The following is a 12,624-nucleotide window of genomic DNA, read 5'->3' as shown; positions in this document are numbered from 1 at the left end:
TCCACCTGATATCTAACAAGTAAGAAGGCGTTAAGTTCGGCCGGGCCGAACTTTGGATACCCACCACCTCGGGTATATATGTGAACCACATTTCGTCAAAATACAGTGAAAAATGCATACCTTATGCCCCATAGCAGCTCTTTAGATATCATCCGATTTAGACCAAATGCTTATAAGTACAAGTCATTGTTCAACCGAGAGATCGGTCTATATGGCAGCTATATCCAAATCTGGACCGATCTGAGCCAAATTGAAGACAAATATCGCAGGGCCCAACACATGTCATTGTCCCAAATTTCGGCGACATCGGACAATAAATGCGCTTTTTATGGGCCCAAAACCTTAAATCGAGAGATCGGTCTATATGGCAGCTATATCCAAACCTGAACCGATCAGGGCCAAATAGAAGAAAGATGTCGAAGGGCCTAAGGCAAATCACTGTTACAAATTTCAGCAAAATCGTAAAATAAATGTGGCTTTTATGGGCCTAAGACCATAAATCGGAGGATCGGTCTATATGGCAGCTATATCCAAATCTATACCGATCTTGGCCAAATTGACGAAGGATGTCGAAGGGCTAAACGCAACTCACTGTCCCAAATTTCAGCAAAATCGGATAATAAATGTGGCTTTTATGGGCCTAAGACCATAAATCGGAGGATCGGTCTATATGGCAGCTATATCCAAATTTGGACCGATCTAAGCCAAATTGACTAAGGATGTCGACTGGCCTAACGCAACTCACTGCGCCAAATTTCATCCAAATCGGATAATAAATGTGGCTTTTATGGTCCTAAGACCCTAAATCTGAGGATCGGTCTATATGGCAGCTATATCCAAATTTGGACCAATCTGAGCCAAAGTGACGAAGGATGTCGAAGGGCCCAACGCAACTCACTGTCCCAAATTTCAGCAAAATCGGATAATAAATGTGGCTTTTATGGGCCTAAGACCCTAAATCGGCGGATCGGTCTATATGGGGGCTATATCAAGATATAGTCCGATATAGCCCATCTTCGAACTTAACCTGCATATGGACAAAAAAAGAATCTGTGCAAAATTTCAGCTCAATATCTCAATTTTAAAAGACTGTAGCGTGATTTCAACAGACAGACGGACGGACATTTCTAGATCGTCTTAGATTTTTACGCTGATCAAGAATATATATACTTTATAGGGTCGGAAATGGATATTTCGATGTGTTGCAAACGGAATGACAAAATTAATATACCCCCATCCTTCGGTGGTGGGTATAAAAATTATATAGCCTATGTTTCCTTCCAGACAAACGTGCACAATCTGTGAAAATTGCAAGGTAATCGGTTCAGCCGACAAACAAACACTGGTCTATATGACAGATATCTTAATATAGCGCGATCTGTATCATATTTGGGTCTGAAGTTGGGAGGATTAAAACAGCGCACTATTCCAAATTTCAGCGAAATCGGATAAAAAATAAAGCCTTTACGGCCTTTAGACCCTTCATCGGGAGATCGGTCTATATGGCAGCTATATCTAAATATAATCCGATCTGAACCATATTTAAGTCAGATGCCGGGAGGCTTAAAATAACCCACTGTTTCAAATTTCAGCGAAATCAAGTAATAAATAAAGCTTGTATGTGGCTTTTATGGGCCTAAGACCCTAAATCGGAGGATCGGTCTATATGGCAGCTATATCCAAATCTAAACTGCTCTTGGCCAAATTGACGAAGGACGTCGAATTGTATAACAAATTTCAACCAATTCGGATAAAAAATGTGGCTTTTATGGGCCTAAGACCCTAAATCGGAGGTTCGGTCTATATGGCAGCTATATCCAAATCTGGACCGATCTGAGCCAAATTGAAGAAGGATATCGAAGGGCCTAACACAACTCACTGTCTCAAATGTTAGCAAAATCGGATAATAAATGTGGCTTTTATTGGCCTAAGACCCTAAATCGGCGGATCGATCTGTATGGGGGCTATATCAAGATATAGTCCGAGAATCTGTACAAAGTTTCAGCTCAATATCTCTGTTTTTGAAGACTGTAGCGTGATTTCAATAGACATACGGACGCACATACCTAGGTGGTCTTTCGAATCTTGAGAAAGTCGCTGATGGTTCCATCGTCGGTTCTCGTCACTGCACTGCCTGATGTTTCAACATGGGGATATTTGTATATCCTCGTCTTCCTAACGTGAAAAAGACAGCCTTGGACCCGTAGTACGCCATGCCTTTCGTTCTAGCCAAACTTGTCACTGGGATCTTTGGATCAATGCATATCCAAGACTTCCCAATTTGAAATGCTAGGAATCCACCATGCGTTCCATAGTGAATTTGCTGTCCCAAAACTTGATTAAGGCTGCCGCCTCTGTGAGCTACGGAATGTCAATCTTTCTTACCAGATCGAGCTTTGCGGCCTCCCAGGGAGTATGGATACTTCCGAGCTATTTGACGGTATCAATAAATTCTGTTGATGCAAAGCGCACAATCAAGATATTCCCTCCATACTCGCAGCTCACAATTTGTTTCAGTGTACCCCCTTCAGATTTCAGCACATAGGAGATACGGCCATTTTAAGTTTTTCAAGTGAAATTTCGACTTTTAATGGATTTTCAATGAAATTTGAATTTTTTGATAGAGTCATGGATTAAGGTAAATTTCAATCTAGGACGCATAGTTTAGAAGATACAGCCATTTCAAGTTTTCCAAGTGAAATTTTCGACTTTCAATGGATTTTCAATGAAATTTTGAATTTTTTGATGGAGTCATGGATTAAGGTGCATTTCTCTCTAGGACGCATAGGTTAGGAGATACAGCCATTTTAAGTTTTCCTAGTGAAATTTCGACTTTTACTGGATTTTCAATGAAATTTTGAATTTTATGATGGAGTCATGGATTAAGGTCCATTTCTCTCTAGGACGCATAGTTTAGGAGATACAGCCATTTTAAGTTTTTCAAGTGAAATTTTGAATTTTAATGGATTTTCAATGAAATTTTGAATTTTGTGATGGAGTCATGGATTAAGGTCCTTTTCTCTCTAGGACGCATAGTTTAGGAGATACAGCCATTTTAAGTTTCCCAAATGAAATTTCGATTTTTAATGGATTTTCAATGAAATTTTGAATTTTGTGATGGAGTCATGGATTAAGGTCCATTTCTCTCTAGGACGCATAGCTTAGGAGATACAGCCATTTTAAGTTTTTCAAGTGAAATTTTGATTTTTAATGGATTTTCAATGATATATTGAATTTTTTGATGGAGTCATGGATTAAGGTCCATTTCTCTCTAGGACGCATAGTTTAGGAGATACAGCCATTTTAAGTTTCCCAAATGAAATTTCGATTTTTAATGGATTTTCAATAAAATTTTGAATTTTTTGATGGAGTCATGGATTAAGGTCCATTTCTCTCTAGGACGCATAGTTTAGGAGATACAGCCATTTTAAGTTTTTCAAGTGAAATTTTGATTTTTAATGGATTTTCAATGAAATTTTGAATTTTTTGATGGAGTCATGGATTAAGGTCCATTTCTCTCTAGGACGCATAGTTTAGGAGATACAGCCATTTTAAGTTTTTCAAGTGAAATTTCGACTTTTTATGGATTTTCAAGGATGTATTGAATTTTATGATGCAATCATGGATTAAGGTCCATTTCTCTCTAGGACGCATAGTTTAAGAGATACGGCCATTTTAAGTTTTCCAAATGAAATTTCGATTCATAATGGATTTTCAATGATATTTTGAATTTTGTGATGGAGTCATGGATTAAGGTCCATTTCTCTCTAGGACGCATAGTTTAGGAGATACAGCCATTTTAAGTTTTTCAAGTGAAATTTTGATTTTTAATGGATTTTCAATGATATTTTGAATTTTTTGATGGAGTCATGGATTAAGGTCCATTTCTCTCTAGGAGGCATAGTTTAGGAGATACAGCCATTTTAAGTTTTCCAAGTGAAATTTTGATTTTTAATGGATTTTCAATGAAATTTTGAATTTTTGGATGGAGTCATGGATTAAGGTCCATTTCTCTCTAGGACGCATAGTTTAGGAGATACAGCTATTTTAAGTTTTTCAAGTGAAATTTCGATTTATAATGGATTTTCAATGATATTTTGAATTTTTTGATGGAGTCATGGATTAAGGTCCATTTCTCTCTAGGATGCATAGTTTAGGAGATACAGCTATTTTAAGTTTTTCAAGTGAAATTTCGATTTATAATGGATTTTCAATGATATTTTGAATTTTTTGATGGAGTCATGGATTAAGGTCCATTTCTCTCTAGGACGCATAGTTTAGGAGATACAGCCATTCTAAGTTTTTCAAGTGAAATTTTGATTTTTAATGGATTTTCAATGAAATTTTGAATTTTTGGATGGAGTCATGGATTAAGGTCCATTTCTCTCTAGGACGCATAGTTTAGGAGACACAGCCATTTTAAGTTTTTCAAGTGAAATTTCGACTTTTAATGGATTTTCAATGAAATTTTGAATTTTGTGATGGAGTCATGGATTAAGGTCCATTTCTCTCTAGGACGCATAGTTTAGGAGATACAGCCATTTTAAGTTTTTCAAGTGAAATTTCGATATATAATGGATTTTCAATGATATTTTGAATTTTGTGATGGAGTCATGGATTAAGGTCCATTTCTCTCTAGGACGCATAGTTTAGGAGATACAGCCATTTTAAGTTTTTCAAGTGAAATTTTGATTTTTAATGAATTTTCAATGAAATTTTGAATTTTTTGATGGAGTCATGGATTAAGGTCCATTTCTCTCTAGGACGCATAGTTTAGGAGATACAGCCATTTTAAGTTTTTCAAGTGAAATTTTGATTCATAATGGATTTTCAATGAAATTTTGAATTTTTTGATGGAGTCATGGATTAAGGTCCATTTCTCTCTAGGACGCATAGTTTAGGAGACACAGCCATTTTAAGTTTTTCAAGTGAAATTTCGATTTATAATGGATTTTCAATGAAATTTTGAATTTTTTGATGGAGTCATGGATTAAGGTCCATTTCTCTCTAGGACGCATAGTTTAGGAGATACAGCCATTTTAAGTTTTTCAAGTGAAATTTCGATTTATAATGGATTTTCAATGATATTTTGAATTTTGTGATGGAGTCATGGATTAAGGTCCATTTCTCTCTAGGACGCATAGTTTAGGAGATACAGCCATTTTAAGTTTTTCAAGTGAAATTTTGATTTTGAATGGATTTTCAATGAAATTTTGAATTTTTTGATGGAGTCATGGATTAAGGTCCATTTCTCTCTAGGACGCATAGTTTAGGAGATACAGCCATTTTAAGTTTTTCAAGTGAAATTTCGACTTTTAATGGATTTTCAATGATATTTTGAATTTTGTGATGGAGTCATGGATTAAGGTCCATTTCTCTCTAGGACGCATAGTTTAGGAGATACAGCCATTTTAAGTTTTTCAAGTGAAATTTCGATTTATAATGGATTTTCAATGAAATTTTGAATTTTTTGATGGAGTCATGGATTAAGGTCCATTTCTCTCTAGGACGCATAGTTTAGGAGATACAGCCATTTTAAGTTTTTCAAGTGAAATTTCGACTTCTAATGGATTTTCAATGAAATTTTGAATTTTGTGATGGAGTCATGGATTAAGGTCCATTTCTCTCTAGGACGCATAGTTAAGGAGATACAGCCATTTTAAGTTTTTCAAGTGAAATTTCGATTTACAATGGATTTTCAATCATATTTAGAGATACAGCCATTTTAAGTTTTTCAAGTGAAATTTCGATTTACAGTGGATTGTGATGGAGTCATGGATTAAGGTCCATTTCTCTCTAGGCCGCATAGTTAAGGAGATATAGCCATTTTAAATTTTTCAAGTGAAATTTCGATTTATAATGGATTTTCAATGAAATTTTGAATTTTTTGATGGAGTCATGGATTAAGGTTAATTTCTCTCTAGGGCGCATAGTTTAGGAGATACAGCCATTTTAAGTTTTTTTCAAGTGAAATTTCGATTTACAATGGATTTTCAATGAAATTTTGAATTTTGTGATGGACTAATGGATTAAGGTCCATTTTTCTCTAGGACGCATAGTTTAGGAGATACAGCCATTTTAAGTTTTTCAAGTGAAATTTCGATTTATAATGGATTTTCAATGAAATTTTGAATTTTTTGATGGAGTCATGGATTAAGGTCCATTTCTCTCTAGGACGCGTTTAGGAGATACAGCCATTTAAAGTTTTCCAAGTGAAATTTCTACTTTTACTGGATTTTCAATGAAATTTTGAATTTTGTGATGGAGTCATGGATTAAGGTCCATTTCTCTCTATGACGCATAGTTTAGGAGATACAGCCATTTTAAGTTTTTCAAGTGAAATTTCGACTTTTAATGGATTTTCAAGGATATATTGAATTTTTTGATGGAGTCATGGATTAAGGTCCATTTCTCTCTATGACGCATAGTTTAGGAGATACAGCCATTTTAAGTTTTTTAAGTGAAATTTCGACTTTTAATGGATTTTCAAGGATATATTGAATTTTTTGATGGAGTCATGGATTAAGGTCCATTTCTCTCTATGACGCATAGTTTAGGAGATACAGCCATTTTAAGTTTTTTTCAAGTGAAATTTCGATTTACAATGGATTTACAATGATATTTTGAATTTTGTGATGGAGTCATGGATTAAGGTCCATTTCTCTCTAGGACGCATAGTTTAGGAGATACAGCCATTTTAAAATTTCCAAGTGAAATTTCGACTTTTTATGGATTATCAATGAAATTTTGAATTTTGTGATGGAGTCATGGATTAAGGTCCATTTCTCTCTAGGACGCATAGTTTAGGAGATACAGCCATTTTAAGTTTTTCAAGTGAAATTTCGACTTCTAATAAATTTTCAATGAAATTTTAAATTTTGTGATGGAGTCATGGATTAAGGTCCATTTCTCTCTAGGACGCATAGTTTAGGAGATACAGCCATTTTAAATTTTTCAAGTGAAATTTCGACTTCTAATAAATTTTCAATGAAATTTTAAATTTTGTGATGGAGTCATGGATTAAGGTCCATTTCTCTCTAGGACGCATAGTTTAGGAGATACAGCCATTTTAAGTTTTTCAAGTGAAATTTCGACTTCTAATAAATTTTCAATGAAATTTTAAATTTTGTGATGGAATCATGGATTAAGGTCCATTTCTCTCTAAGACGCATAGTTTAGGAGATACAGCCATTTTAAGTTTTTCAAGCAAAATTTTGATTTTGAATGGATTTTCAATGATATTTTGAATTTTTTGAAGGAGTCATGGATTAAGGTCCATTTCTCTCTAGGACGCATAGTTTAGGAGATACAGCCATTTTAAGTTTTTCAAGTAAAATTTTGATTTTGAATGGATTTTCAATGATATTTTGAATTTTTTGATGGAGTCATGGATTAAGGTCCATTTCTCTCTAGGACCCATAGTTTAGGAGATACAGCCATTTTAAGTTTTTCAAGTGAAATTTTGATTTTTAATGGATTTTCAATGAAATTTTAAATTTTTTGATGGAGTCATGGATTAAGGTCCATTTCTCTCTAGGACGCATAGTTTAGGAGATACAGCCATTTTAAGTTTTCCAAGTGAAATTTCGACTTTTAATGGATATTCAGGGATATATTGAATTTTTTGATGGAGTCATGGATTAAGGTCCATTTCTCTCTAGGACGCATAGTTTAGGAGATACAGCCATTTTAAGTTTTCCAAGTGAAATTTCGACTTTTAATGGATTTTCAGGGATATTTTGAATTTTTTGATGGAGTCATGGATTAAGGTCCATTTCTCTCTAGGACGCATAGTTTAGGAGATACAGCCATTTTAAGTTTTTCAAGTGAAATTTCGATTTATAATGGATTTTCAATGAAATTTTGAATTTTTTGATGGAGTCATGGATTAAGGTCCATTTCTCTCTAGGACGCATAGTTTAGGAGATACAGCCATTTTAAGTTTTTCAAGTGAAATTTCGATTTATAATGGATTTTCAATGAAATTTTGAATTTTTTGATGGAGTCATGGATTAAGGTCCATTTCTCTCTAGGACGCATAGTTTAGGAGATACAGCCATTTTAAGTTTTTCAAGTGAAATTTTGATTCAGAATGGATTTCAATGAAATTTTGAATTTTTTGATGGAGTCATGGATTAAGGTCCATTTCTCTCTAGGACGCATAGTTTAGGAGATACAGCCATTTTAAGTTTTTCAAGTGAAATTTCGATTTATAATGGATTTTCAATGAAATTTTGAATTTTTTGATGGAGTCATGGATTAAGGTCCATTTCTCTCTAGGACGCATAGTTTAGGAGATACAGCCATTTTAAGTTTTTCAAGTGAAATTTCGATTTATAATGGATTTTCAATGAAATTTTGAATTTTTTGATGGGGTCATGGATTAAGGTCCATTTCTCTCTAGGACGCATAGTTTAGGAGATACAGCCATTTTAAGTTTTTCAAGTGAAATTTCGATTTATAATGGATTTTCAATGAAATTTTGAATTTTTTGATGGAGTCATGGATTAAGGTCCATTTCTCTCTAGGACGCATAGTTTAGGAGATACAGCCATTTTAAGTTTTTCAAGTGAAATTTCGATTTATAATGGATTTTCAATGAAATTTTGAATTTTTTGATGGAGTCATGGATTAAGGTCCATTTCTCTCTAGGACGCATAGTTTAGGAGATACAGCCATTCTAAGTTTTTCAAGTGAAATTTTGATTTTTAATGGATTTTCAATGAAATTTTGAATTTTTGGATGGAGTCATGGATTAAGGTCCATTTCTCTCTAGGACGCATAGTTTAGGAGATACAGCCAATTTAAGTTTTTCAAGTGAAATTTTGATTCATAATGGATTTTCAATGAAATTTTGAATTTTTTGATGGAGTCATGGATTAAGGTCCATTTCTCTCTAGGACGCATAGTTTAGGAGATACAGCCATTTTAAGTTTTTCAAGTGAAATTTCGATTTATAATGGATTTTCAATGAAATTTTGAATTTTTTGATGGAGTCATGGATTAAGGTCCATTTCTCTCTAGGACGCATAGTTTAGGAGATACAGCCATTTTAAGTTTTTCAAGTGAAATTTCGATTTATAATGGATTTTCAATGAAATTTTGAATTTTTTGATGGAGTCATGGATTAAGGTCCATTTCTCTCTAGGACGCATAGTTTAGGAGATACAGCCATTTTAAGTTTTTCAAGTGAAATTTCGATTTATAATGGATTTTCAATGAAATTTTGAATTTTTTGATGGAGTCATGGATTAAGGTCCATTCCTCTCTAGGACGCATAGTTTAGGAGATACAGCCATTTTAAGTTTTTCAAGTGAAATTTCGATTTATAATGGATTTTCAATGAAATTTTGAATTTTTTGATGAAATCATGGATTAAGGTCCATTTCTCTCTAGGACGCATAGTTTAGGAGATACAGCCATTTTAAGTTTTTCAAGTGAAATTTCGATTTATAATGGATTTTCAATGAAATTTTGAATTTTTTGATGGAGTCATGGATTAAGGTCCATTTCTCTCTAGGACGCATAGTTTAGGAGATACAGCCATTTTAAGTTTTTCAAGTGAAATTTCGATTTATAATGGATTTTCAATGAAATTTTGAATTTTTTGATGGAGTCATGGATTAAGGTCCATTTCTCTCTAGGACGCATAGTTTAGGAGATACAGCCATTTTAAGTTTTTCAAGTGAAATTTCGATTTATAATGGATTTTCAATGAAATTTTGAATTTTTTGATGGAGTCATGGATTAAGGTCCATTTCTCTCTAGGACGCATAGTTTAGGAGATACAGCCATTTTAAGTTTTTCAAGTGAAATTTCGATTTATAATGGATTTTCAATGAAATTTTGAATTTTTTGATGGAGTCATGGATTAAGGTCTATTTCTCTCTAGGACGCATAGTTTAGGAGATACAGCCATTTTAAGTTTTTCAAGTGAAATTTCGATTTATAATGGATTTTCAATGAAATTTTGAATTTTTTGATGGAGTCATGGATTAAGGTCCATTTCTCTCTAGGACGCATAGTTTAGGAGATACAGCCATTTTAAGTTTTTCAAGTGAAATTTCGATTTATAATGGATTTTCAATGAAATTTTGAATTTTTTGATGGAGTCATGGATTAAGGTCCATTTCTCTCTAGGACGCATAGTTTAGGAGATACAACCATTTTAAGTTTTTCAAGTGAAATTTCGATTTATAATGGATTTTCAATGATATTTTGAATTTTGTGATGGAGTCATGGATTAAGGTCCATTTCTCTCTAGGACGCATAGTTTAGGAGATACAGCCATTTTAAGTTTTTCAAGTGAAATTTCGATTTTTAATGGATTTTAAATGAAATTTTAAATTTTTTGATGGAGTCATGGATTAAGGTCCATTTCTCTCTAGGACGCATAGTTTAGGAGATACAGCCATTTTAAGTTTTCCAAGTGAAATTTCGACTTTTAATGGATATTCAGGGATATATTGAATTTTTTGATGGATTAAGGTCAATTTATCTCTAGGACGCATAGTTTAGGAGATACAGCCATTTTAAGTTTTTCAAGTGAAATTTCGATTTATAATGGATTTTCAATGAAATTTTGAATGTTGTGAAATGTAAAATTTTGAATTTTGTGATGGAGTCATGGATTAAGGTCCATTTCTCTCTAGGACGCATAGTTTAGGAGATAGAGTCATTTTAAGTGATATTTCGATTTATAATGGATTTTCAATAAAATTTTGAATTTTTTGATGGAGTCATGGATTAAGGTCCATTTCTCTCTAGGACGCATAGTTTTGGAGATACAGCCATTTTAAGTTTTTCAAGTGAAATTTCGATTTATAATGGATTTTCAATGAAATTTTGAATTTTTTGATGGAGTCATGGATTAAGGTCCATTTATCTCTAGGACGCATAGTTTAGGAGATACAGCCATTTTAAGTTTTTCAAGTGAAATTTCGATTTATAATGGATTTTCAATGAAATTTTGAATTTTTTGATGGAGTCATGGATTAAGGTCCATTTCTCTCTAGGATTCATAGTTTAGGAGATACAGCCATTTTAAGTTTTTCAAGTGAAATTTTGATTCATAATGGATTTTCAATGAAATTTTGAATTTTTTGATGGAGTCATGGATTAAGGTCCATTTCTCTCTAGGACGCATAGTTTAGGAGATACAGCCATTTTAAGTTTTTCAAGTGAAATTTCGATTTATAATGGATTTTCAATGAAATTTTGAATTTTTTGATGGAGTCATGGATTAAGGTCCATTTCTCTCTAGGACGCATAGTTTAGGAGATACAGCCATTTTAAGTTTTTCAAGTGAAATTTCGATGGATTTTCAATGAAATTTTGAATTTTTTGATGGAGTCATGGATTAAGGTCCATTTCTCTCTAGGACGCATAGTTTAGGAGATACAGCCATTTTAAGTTTTTCAAGTGAAATTTCGATTTATAATGGATTTTCAATGAAATTTTGAATTTTTTGATGGAGTCATGGATTAAGGTCCATTTCTCTCTAGGACGCATAGTTTAGGAGATACAGCCATTTTAAGTTTAATGGATTTTCAATGATATTTTGAATTTTTTGATGGAGTCATGGATTAAGGTCCATTTCTCTCTAGGACGCATAGTTTAGGAGATACAGCCATTTTAAGTTTTCCAAGTGAAATTTTGATTTTTAATGGATTTTCAATGAAATTTTGAATTTTTGGATGGAGTCATGGATTAAGGTCCATTTCTCTCTAGGACGCATAGTTTAGGAGATACAGCTATTTTAAGTTTTTCAAGTGAAATTTCGATTTATAATGGATTTTCAATGATATTTTGAATTTTTTGATGGAGTCATGGATTAAGGTCCATTTCTCTCTAGGACGCATAGTTTAGGAGATACAGCTATTTTAAGTTTTTCAAGTGAAATTTCGATTTATAATGGATTTTCAATGATATTTTGAATTTTTTGATGGAGTCATGGATTAAGGTCCATTTCTCTCTAGGACGCATAGTTTAGGAGATACAGCCATTCTAAGTTTTTCAAGTGAAATTTTGATTTTTAATGGATTTTCAATGAAATTTTGAATTTTTGGATGGAGTCATGGATTAAGGTCCATTTCTCTCTAGGACGCATAGTTAAGGAGATACAGCCATTTTAAGTTTTTCAAGTGAAATTTCAACTTTTAATGGATTTTCAATGAAATTTTGAATTTTTTGATGGAGTCATGGATTAAGGTCCATTTCTCTCTAGGACGCATAGTTTAGGAGATACAGCCATTAAGTTTTTCAAGTGAAATTTCGATTTATAATGGATTTTCAATGAAATTTTGAATTTTTTGATGGAGTCATGGATTAAGGTCCATTTCTCTCTAGGACGCATAGTTTAGGAGATACAGCCATTTTAAGTTTTTCAAGTGAAATTTCGACTTTTAATGGATTTTCAATGAAATTTTGAATTTTTTGATGGAGTCATGGATTAAGGTCCATTTCTCTCTAGGACGCATAGTTTAGGAGATACAGCCATTTTAAGTTTTTCAAGTGAAATTTCGATTTATAATGGATTTTCAATGAAATTTTGAATTTTTTGATGGAGTCATGGATTAAGGTCCATTTCTCTCTAGGATTCATAGTTTAGGAGATACAGCCATT

This window comes from Stomoxys calcitrans, chromosome 4 (genome assembly GCF_963082655.1).
Source record: "Stomoxys calcitrans chromosome 4, idStoCalc2.1, whole genome shotgun sequence".
Classification (NCBI taxonomy): domain Eukaryota; kingdom Metazoa; phylum Arthropoda; class Insecta; order Diptera; family Muscidae; genus Stomoxys; species Stomoxys calcitrans.
Note: the sequence above shows the minus strand (reverse complement) of the source record.